Source organism: Neopsephotus bourkii, unplaced genomic scaffold (genome assembly GCF_033783945.1).
Source record: "Neopsephotus bourkii isolate Nb327-2 ecotype Australia unplaced genomic scaffold, CSIRO-AGI_Nbou_v1 NB_234, whole genome shotgun sequence".
Taxonomy (NCBI): Eukaryota; Metazoa; Chordata; class Aves; order Psittaciformes; family Psittacidae; genus Neopsephotus; species Neopsephotus bourkii.
Genome location: NW_026900744.1, coordinates 19758863 through 19769567, shown reverse-complemented (window position 1 = coordinate 19769567; position 10705 = coordinate 19758863).

The following is a 10705-nucleotide window of genomic DNA, read 5'->3' as shown; positions in this document are numbered from 1 at the left end:
ACTCTGCAGACATCCCCTAAGGCCTTTCCTGCTGTCCTCTCTGTGCTAATATGATATTTAGACTCCTCTGGCTCTAAGCAGATCATTTCCTTTCTCATTTGTCTCATCTCACAGAACCCTGGAGGTCTGCTCACATTTATTTTAGGCTCTGGTGTAGCTGATTTCCCTGTTTTACTTTGATTTACCTTCATACCTAGACAATTACGTTTCCCCTTCTTAGGGAGGACAGTTCTTGGATTAAATAAAACCCACATGTTGTTACTGGTATTATTTTTGTTGTTAGCACTGTACTCCTCATTCACGGGGATGATGAGTAGCCTGCCTCCACCAGCAAACTGACATCCCATGGAAAGGGTGCCCTAACTGTGTGGACATACATGCTGTGAGGCTGTGCAGCTCAGGTTTGGCTTGTAGGTTCCTACAGAGGTTGAGCTAGAGGATGGATTTCAAACATCAGAAAAATAAACAGCTCTGCTTTGAAGCAGACAGCAGACAGTGTGGCCAAGACATGTTTGCCCTAGCACACAAGTAGTGCCTAGAAAACCACTGAGGGGGGTTCCCCTGGGAATGATGGATGATACTGAGACACAATTCAATTCCGAATGAGGCCTTCTGAGTGAAAAAAGCCTGTCTCATGCCTAATCTGGTTCCTTTGACAATCCAATATAACAACTAGTTTAGTGAATTTCCAGACCACTCGCATAGCCCCACAGGAGCAGAAAGCCATAGAGTTTCTCCTTTGCAGAGCTCAGTTTCTAGCCTTATGTCCATATTCCCTACATGGCACTGGAAGTGCTTTGAATTGAGTGAAGGGGACTACATACTTCTGCAGAGCCTTGGAGAAGAGCATGTGCTTATGAGAGTGAAACTGCCTAGGGGTACAGAGACAGCACAGACCAGCACAGGCTTCTTTTCTTGCTCTCTGTGCATGGCCTGAGCCCTTTCAATCACTGGGTGTGAGTGCAAGGAATGGTAGATCAAATGGGAGGCACAAGCCTGCTTCTAGGGCTGCTATGGAGCCATTAGAGGGTGCATCTTCAGTCCTTACTACATTTGCACTGAAGTCAATGCAACTTGGACATTGCACACAATAATGTGGACACAGACATTATCTCTCACCCTCTAAGATATATCTCTGTGATCCATGGACTTGGCTGACAAGGACATGAGAAGGCTTATTTACTGGTGGGGATAACACTTTGCTCCCACAGCTGGAAGGCACAGCTCAGGCCCTGCAGACAGAAATACTGAGCAGAATATTATTCCCTACATACAGCTGTAATTGAAAGGAAGAGGTGCTCCCTCCCTCTCCCCATACTTCAGGACAGGGATTATGGTGTCCAAGGAACCATAAAGGAGAAACTTCCTTGACAGTACTTCTAGTCTTCTCTGCAGCGTCTTATTGCTACTGTCCTGACAGTGTAACCCGTGTTTTGGTGTAAATCTGGACTCAGTATATCTGTCAAATCCAAGTGGCAATGTTGGCTACATTATTTGTAAATCCACTGAGAATAATGTATTTGTGCTGTGGGATGACATCTCATCATGAGATGGTGATACTCTATAGCCCAAGATTTGCTATTTGTGACAAAGACAGATCTCATGAACAGCAAGGCTGCTGGGAGATCTCTGAATTTAGGAGACATTCATAAGCTGGGGATCCTTCTAACCTACTCAGCCATAGCTCAGATACAGGGGAGGCAGTTTCTAGTGCTTTTCAGACTAACCAGCAAACACCATTAGCTACATATCTGGCCATATATTTGCATTCAAAACACCACACAGCTCAAAATAACTAAATGTAGAAAAGCATGGTCAAGAACTGCATATATTTGCAAGCCAGCCTATCACATTGATCCAACTACACTTAATACAGCAAGTAGAATAGTAAAAAAAAAAGATAAAATAAAATAAAAAATATAAAAAATTCCATGTCTAGAACAACTCCATTTATTATCCCAAGATTTAGAAAATGAATCCTTTTTATAATGAAATTCTGCCTTTTTCTTTGTTCCCAGCTGTAGTTTATTTATGGAAAGCTTAGAAAAATCTTGTCATCCTTATCTGTGGAAATACACATATGCCACATCCTTTAATTCTGTGCTGTGAGCAAAAGTTGTCTATGTGTGTATTTATACATATGTACAGATCTGCATGCAAATTCATGCCACTTTAACCCTCTTAGCTAGTAAAAGAACTTACACCTGTTTCCTCTGTCTCATTAGGAATTAATCAGTCTGGACTTAGTAAAGTAGGTGAATTAATACATTTATCTCATTTTACCAAAGCAGCCTCAGAAATCCTGTCTTGTTCAAGGCCAGACAGTAAGAGGGGAACTGTTAAAGCACAGCCTCTGTATAGACCCCAGCAGAATTAGGAATTCAGCCTAAGCCTCTTGAGTCTCGGACTTGTTTCTCTGGCACTGAGACCACCTGTCTTGTATTTATTTAAATGCACATTCCTTTGAAATTTCTATTTTATCCTATAAGTCATCTTACTTCAATTACATTGATATGTATACAAACATGGAAAAGAGTGTCATGTAATTTAATAAAATAAAAGAGAAGCCAAGATAGAACACAAACTCCAAATCCCCTATTCATGCATAGCCCAGGGCAAGGGAAGAGGATGGACTGATGGCTAGGTTACTGGAAGCTGAACACCTTCTAAGTCTTCCAAACTGGAAGCTGAGTTAAAATCAGTATGAAGCCAATGCTGCCTGCTCTACGGGGGAGTTGTACTCAGTGACACAGGGCACACTCCTAGCCCTAGTTTCCCCACAAATGGATCACAGACATTCTATTTCTTAGGTGGGTAAAAAACAAAAAATAAAGTGAAGCAATCTGTCTTTGATCATACAATGTGTCTGTGACGATGCAGTGTCTCTCTAACTTATTTTGTCAGCTCCTGCAGGTGAAGCTACATGCACTCCACCTATGCTGGGTACTGTATGTTCAGATATATAAGCAAACGTATTTGTGTCATTTATTTGCTCTCCTGCCCACCTCCATATCTCCAAGCGTAACAGCTGACCCAAACTGCAGATGGGTAAAAAGAGGTGCTTACACATGAATCAGTACATATTTGAAAGCTGCCACCTCCCAGGGCTATCATACAGATGTGGACATCCAGAGCCAAGTCCTGCACTGAGAGAAGTGGACAGGGTTTCCCTGATATCAGCACTGTGGTGCCTCTTGACCCACAGTGCATGCTTGGCTCACTCTTCATAGCCTCAATAAGGCAAAGAGCTTGTAAAGCAGCGTAAAAGAAGCATTGATGGGGTTGAACATAAAAGGTAGAATCAGGCCACTAAAGCTGACCATTTAAATCCAGCAGGTCACTGACTCTTTTGTGTTGATCTGAACTGGCATAATCAAAACCTGGCTGGATTCCTTTTGTGGTCTCTCTATCACACATTACTTACCATCTGAATTTCCCTGCTTTCAGAGAACACCCCACCCCACACCCCTTGCCCTGCTCTCTGAAGGAACAGTTAGTTTGAATAATGAAATTGCTTTTTAAGAACATTTTCTCAGAAACTGAAAATGCTAGAGACTGCACATCAGCATGTGCAATCTCAGCCATTCACGTATATACATCAGGGATTTTTACCATCTCCGATATGTCAATGCCATTTACAAATTAATACTTAGATATATTTCTGCCCTTAAAAAAAAAAAAAAAAGTAGCATAGTATGACTGCAGTGACAGCCCCATGCAGCTGCAGAGGTTCTATTCCAGAGGTACTGCTACCAAGGGGTGAGCTTGCCTGTAAACAAGAGGCTCATGCAGCCCATGGGCATGGTTTCTAGACACTGTTTACATGAGGAGTCCTTAGGTTTTGTAAAGCAGATAACAGAAAGCCTTTTCCATGTGTTTTGTGACCCATATTTCAGGTTTATTATTACCAAAGGATAGAAATTTCCTTTCATTACTAATCTTTAGCAAAATGCCATGGCCACCACCACTAAAAACACTAATATCAAATCTACCTTTGGAGTCTGGAAAAATGCCATTCCAGTGGTATCTCCATTTCTATCACACCTGTGTAGTCATTTGCCTGGAGCTGGTTTCTGCTGCCTCAGGGGAGGCAGTGCAGTTGTGCTGGTGCATGTTAGATGACAGAGACCTCCTGCGGTAAGGTTGGCTTTTCAGAACATTTAACCTCAGCCAGTGTTTTGGTAAAGAAAAGAAAATCTGAGTAAAAACTTAGAAAATGATCCTGGAAGACAATCTCAAAAATCTGGGATACTGCTGGGAACCTCATGGAGTACTTTGAGCATCTATGTATTTTGCAGCCAGGTCCTCTGATTTCTACATAGTATCAATGCAGAAGTCTGAAAACTCAGTAGCAAATATCTGATATCATCTAACCATCTCTATAGACGGTTATCGCAAATGACATGATGTTTGGAGAATTATTTTTTGTGCTTTTTATTTATTCATTCGTTTGTTTACTTTAAATTGGATTTCACTTGACTCTTCCTCACATATTCAGTTTCATGTGTTCTGATCTCCATGCTGATAGCTCAGCATGTGGCTGCAAAAGCTGCCCCAGTTGGAGACAATGGGAACAGTGGGAAGGGAAGGCAATGAGTACTAGCCAGGCTGTCACAGAAGGCAATTTGGAATGTTAAGTAAATTAAATGCTTCTGTAATAAGATCAGTGGCAAAATAGAACAGACAAACACACTGTTATGGTAGTAACAGTAGTAACTTGGTTGTGGTAACTGCATGTGGATGCCTCAAAACTCATTTCCCACACTGTTTGCAGTACCAGGAAAATAGTATTTTATCAGTGACATATATTCCTCTTAGATTTCTGAAGTTTTCTCTACATCTGTAAGCACTGGTCATACTTCTCCTTAATATTTCCCCCTGCAGAGGAATCTCATGTGGCAAGAAGCACTGAATGATTTGGCTGGTCCTAGAGCAGGGCAGTGCAGAACAAACAGGCCTGAACCTTTTAAAAGACTGCTGCCAACCACAGTGGGACCTGCACTGCCTTGCATCAGCACTTAATTCACCCTGAAAAAAGCCTAATGATGGACTGGATTTGTTCTTAGTACAACTCTCTTGACTTCACTTGAGTTTCCCTTGCAGTGAACTTGTCCTGACACACTCACATTGTGCAGCCAAGCCAAGCAACAGAGGCTCTGGCTGGCAGGTCATAATCAAACCCCACTTCAAGTAACCCAGCCAGCCTGCTGCCAGGGGTGAGGCAGCAAGGAGAGAGGCAGCATGCCAAAGCCATCTCCTGCAGAACTGTATTCTTCCCTGTTATTTAGTCATACAGATGCTGACAAATTTGTTTTGAATCTTTTATTTTTGCTGTTTGGGGCTACCTCACCAGTATTCAACCCCCTTCTGATTAGACAGCCAGATCACCATCCGTGAAACTCAACATTTGGTCTCCCACAGTGCTTGCTGTGCTTGCAACCAGCAACAGGACTGCTGTGAAGAAGTTTGTGCTGACTCTTCTCTGGGTGACATTTGCATCAGTGGCTTTGGGAGGCCCTACTGCTCTCCACTATAAGGCAAGACTATGTTTCTGGTCCTGAGTGTGGCAGTTTTTGCCTTCGCAACACTAGAAGAACAAGCAAAGACTGTTCCAGTTTGTCAAGCAGATGCTAAGGAAGAGATGTAAAGTCATTTACTTCTCTAGAAAATTCCAGCATGAGGACATAGAATCATAGGTTAGGGTTGGAAAGGACCTCAAGATCACGTGGTTCCAACTGCCTGCCATGAGCAGGGACACCTCACACTAAACCATGCCATGCAAGGCTCTGTCCAACCTGGCCTTGAACACTGCCAGGGATGGAGCATTCACAGCTTCCCTGTGCAACCCATTCCAGTGCCTCACCACCCTCACAGTAAAAAACTCCCTCCTTATATCCAGTCTAAACTTCCCCTGTTTAAGTTTTAACCTATTACCCCTTGTCCTATCACTACAGTCCCTAATGAAGAGTCCCGCCCCAGCATCCTCAGAGGCCCCCTTCAGATACTGGAAGGCTGCTATGAGGTCTCCACTCATAAGCCCTTCAGGGATGAACACACTTATTTCCCAGAGCAGTGACTAGACTCATTAGCCATTTGTAACTTAAATTCCTTTAGGATATTGTCATGAAGAAATAAATGTACACTGCATGATAGTATGCCTTGTGACAGGAGATTCTGTGTAGAAACTGTTGGGAACAGACACAAATTTACCATATGACTGGTATGAATTTCCCTATTTCTTCGACAATACTGGAAGAAATCACCTCCCTGTGATTTGTTAGAGCTGAGGAATAAAACCATTCCACTTTCTCACAGAAATTGCTCTCAGAATTTTCTGTGAATAAGGTTCTTCCTTTCCTATGAAAAACTGTGACCAGCACTCTCCTTAGCCTTAAGAAAAGAAAGCTGGCCATGGCCAAAGTACAAAATGCTGACGTCACTTGCAGGCTTTTTATGAAGAAAGTGAATATTTTTCACCAGAAGATAAGCACTTCCATACACTAAAAATATTTGTGGGAGCTTTTACCTTCCCCCTGCCAAGGAGAAAGCCTTCCCCTTTCCCCTCCCAATTAATACAAACAGCAAAACCAAAGGTCTGTGGCATTCTCTTAACAGCCCAGCTGATACCCAAGTCAGAGGAGATAGGCTTGGTCAAGCGAGGTTTGTCTTTGATGAAAGAGTAATTCCTTGTGTTCTCTGTTTCCTAAAAGAGATGGACTGAGAGACTGTATATCTCGATGATTGCCAAGTGGCTGTGATTGTGGAGGGATTGCGTTTGGTCACTTTACAGCTCCCTCCAGGTCTGTGTGCATTTTTCAGCTGCTGAGAAATAATTAGGTTTGGGAAACTGAGCCTAGACTTCCTGAATTGTAGCAGTGGGTGTATAAACGCTACTTGCGAATTCTTGACAGCATTCTACAAATACTCTACCTTGCATGAACCACAAGACTTAACTGAGACACCATTCAATCTGCTCTGCTATGTCTGATTTGCATTCAGATTTTCTGTGCTCTATTTGTTTCTCATGAACACAACAGAGTAGTCAGTGTGCGTCCCAGGGTGGTGTACTGGAAGCTGTATTTTGAAGCCTGTGATTTAGAAAAAAACAGTAAAAGAACTTTTGATCTCTGGGCTCAGATTAGATGTATTTTGCTTTGATAAAGGGTACATAATTTCTTGTGTGTATTTTCATTTTTTATTATTTAAAATGAAACAGCTATGGCTGAACAGATGGACTTTATACCTGGTAGATCTATCACTCTCCTGTATTGCAGGTACAAAGATGAAGCCATATAGTAGCTTAGTAATAACTCTATGCTTCCAGAGAAATGCAACTGTGATTTACAAGCTAGTAAATCTTGAAAGTTCTCAATACTTACACTGTGGTTTTGTTGTTGTGGGAGTGGCCTTTTAGAGGATATGAACTCCAGGCCCAGCTGTTTCTCATGGCAGTACCATAGCCCCTGCAGGTCATCACCTGGATAGTCCCAGCCCAGTTAGCAGGGATTACACACCACCATCTCCCACTGTGGTATATAATATTCACTATATATTATACATATATATATTAATAGAGCTATCTATACTTACTATGTATTACATAGTCTAAGAAATTATACGTAATCTAAATAGATTATGAAAGCGTAAATAGGTACTAAAGTAAACATATTAAAGTGTAAATAAAGATAAGCATAAAGAGATATACAGAAATGTAGCTAGGTATGTATGTAAATGTGTGTATGTCTAAATACTGTGTATTATGAGTGGAAATGGATAATTTATATATATAAACCATATATGTTCAAATCATACACGTATGTGTAAATAGATACATAAATATAAATGTCTATGATATATAATGTTTTCAAAATGCAAAGAAACCCTGTTTATAGAAAGGCTTTAAACACCCAATGACCCTTCTAAATACCTACTGAAGATAGAAAAGTTTAAAAAAGCTGCCCCTTTCCCCTTCTCTTTTTCCATGCTGTTTTGGGGCCCATTTCTCCAGATAGGACTTTCCTCTGCAGGGCCATGCACATTGGGTAGAAGCTGCTGCCATGGTATAAGGATATTCCAAACCCCCTGATTTTGATTCTGCAATGGTTTAAATCCCAATTTGGGGCTCCTGGGAAAGCCAAATCCACCTGGTTTTATGCAACAGAAAGCAAAAAACTCCCACCTCCTTTTAATGAACAAAACCAAAAATCAGAAATTTCTATGCTGTGGATATGCAGTAGAAGAACTCCCCAGCTGAATATTTTTTTTCAACAGCAAAAAATTCATGCTTCTCTCCAATTTTTATGTTATGGAAAAGCAAACAAAGAAACCCAAAACAACCCCACTGCTGCGGTGCAACTCTGCCAGTCTGAGGGGCACCAGTGGGAGTTATCTGATGTGGGTCAGCTAGCTGGAGTGGATTATACATTGCAATTAATACAGGTTAGCTTTCTGCTGTGGATTATCTTGAATGGGCTGTGTGGTTAGATCATCCCCATGTATGACCTCCCCATGCAGGTTTTACCCACTTACCCACCCCCTCTGTGTGTTGCTCCAAATGCTGTCCCCCAAAACATATTCCCACACCATATCCCCTTCCCCACACCAGTCCCCTTCTGGCTCCTTGCGAGTTCATTTTTTCATGTGAGCTCTTTCTTCATGAGTTTCGCCCCTGCCCCCACCTCACATCCCCCATAACCCCTCTGCATCCAGACCCCACTGCTTGCACATTGCCCACCCCACTTTCCTCCTACAGTGCTGGCCACGAAGGGATACGTTAGCTCCTGCTGAGCAGCACTTGCACTGCACCAAGAGCTGTTCTGCTCCTTGCAGCAAAGTGCAACTGCAGTGCTCACTGCCAGGAGCAGCAACGAGTGCAGGGTTATGCTCCTGGACAAAGATGGAACACCCAGGGCTCTATGGTCACCTGCTATGGACACCTACTATAAAAACGTGCCTCTTTGCTTTCCTTGCTCCATGGTCAACTACTTTGCATGCTGTTAAGTAACATCATATAGTGTCTCTTCTCCATGAGACAAGCTGTGTACAGGAAGTGTTGCCTGTATGGAGGACTATGGGAGCAGAGAGAGGAGAAGAAAAGTGCAAACACCACCACAAAGCCCGATGATCACCAGTGTACCATTCATCTGCAGATCTACCACTTGCCTCTGGTCTGCCTGGACCCACTGTTTCCAGTTGAATGTAACTGCCCCTTGCACACAGCGCTTCAGCCTCTTCCCTCCTGCCTTCACCGTGTTGCCTGTGCTGCCTTTTTTTCCCATTTCATCTCTTGCCAGCATCTGTTGTCTCGCTGCTGTCAACCCACAACCACGATGCCACAAGCAGATGGATATAGCAAGCCTGGAGAAAGGAAACTTGTTCCCCAGGTTCCCTGTGCTGGCTCTCCTGCCCAGGTAATGGGGTGGGGGATGCAGGCAGGAACTACTCCCAGATTTTCAAAGCACTCAAATGCAAAGGCCGGGAATGCTCGAGCCACTAGGAGGCTTCCGATACAGAGGCAGTGAACGTTACTGCCTGGCTGCGAGGGGGATAAGAGCCCCACGAAGCCGCAGTTACCTTCTTGGGAGGGTACAAACGGCCGAGCGTGGCCGTGGCTCGGAAGTAATCATTGAGGTGGTGCTGCCGCCCTGCGACAGAAGGGCGGTTACTACAGCCGAATCACGGCGGTACAGAGCGGCAGCGCCATCGCGCTCGCGGCTGCCGCCCGATGACCCAAGTACAGCACTGCAGCACTAGCTGCACGCATGCACAGTAACGCACACTGCAGCGCTCGCTGCTGCCGCCCCGTGGTCAAAATGCGCTCCTGCAGCCCGCGTCCAAGCCGGTAATGGCAGTGTGTTCGTTGCTGCCTCCCGCTAAGGGGACACCGCCAGCGCCCCGCTTGCGCGCTGCCGCCGGAGCGCGATTCTGCAGCCCGACCTCTGCGCACTGCCTCTGGCGTGCCGTCGGCGCCCGCCGCATGCACGGGAGCAGTACGGCGGCGTGGTGTGCGCGAGTCCCCTGCAGCTCCCTCCAGCAGCAGCACCTTACTTGGAGCCTGCCCCAGAGCACCCAAGGCCTGGCGTGAAGGCGGGGAGCTGGCCCTCGATGCGCCTCCAGCAGCCCCTGCGCAAGGAGCTTCTCCAGGCAGGGGCGATCTGCGGTAATAATTGTCGCTGCTGCTGCTTTTTCTCTGCCAGAGGCCGCCGCTGAAGGTGGGATTATCCGTTCTTCCCCTGGGGATGCCTATGGTTGCAGCCGCCTCAGGCTTGCCTGGGCTATCAGAGCCCGGCCTCTTGCTCTCCTTGGGGTGTGGTACCAAAGTGGGACAGGCGGAGCGCTGACTGGCTACAACCACAACCCGGCTTTTACACCACAGGTGCTAAGCAAGAGCTACTGTCATGAATTGTTTCATGACAATATCCGTTCCTGGTGCAAGATATTTAGTATCTCAAATGTTGTGCTTTACCTCTATGGCTGAGTTTCAAGTAACAGGCAACTACAGAATAACCATTTTGTATTTAAGCTCTGGAAGCATATGCAGCCCCTGTCACCCCCAAAAAAGGAAAAGAGACCCCAAGAGAGAGACCAAAGACAAACTTCACCCCATTACTGCCCTCCCCCTCCTTCTAACAGACTTTAGCAGAGCAATTTTAAACCAATGATCTTTCATTTACATGTTACAAGATTCATCTCATTTTCTGGATAG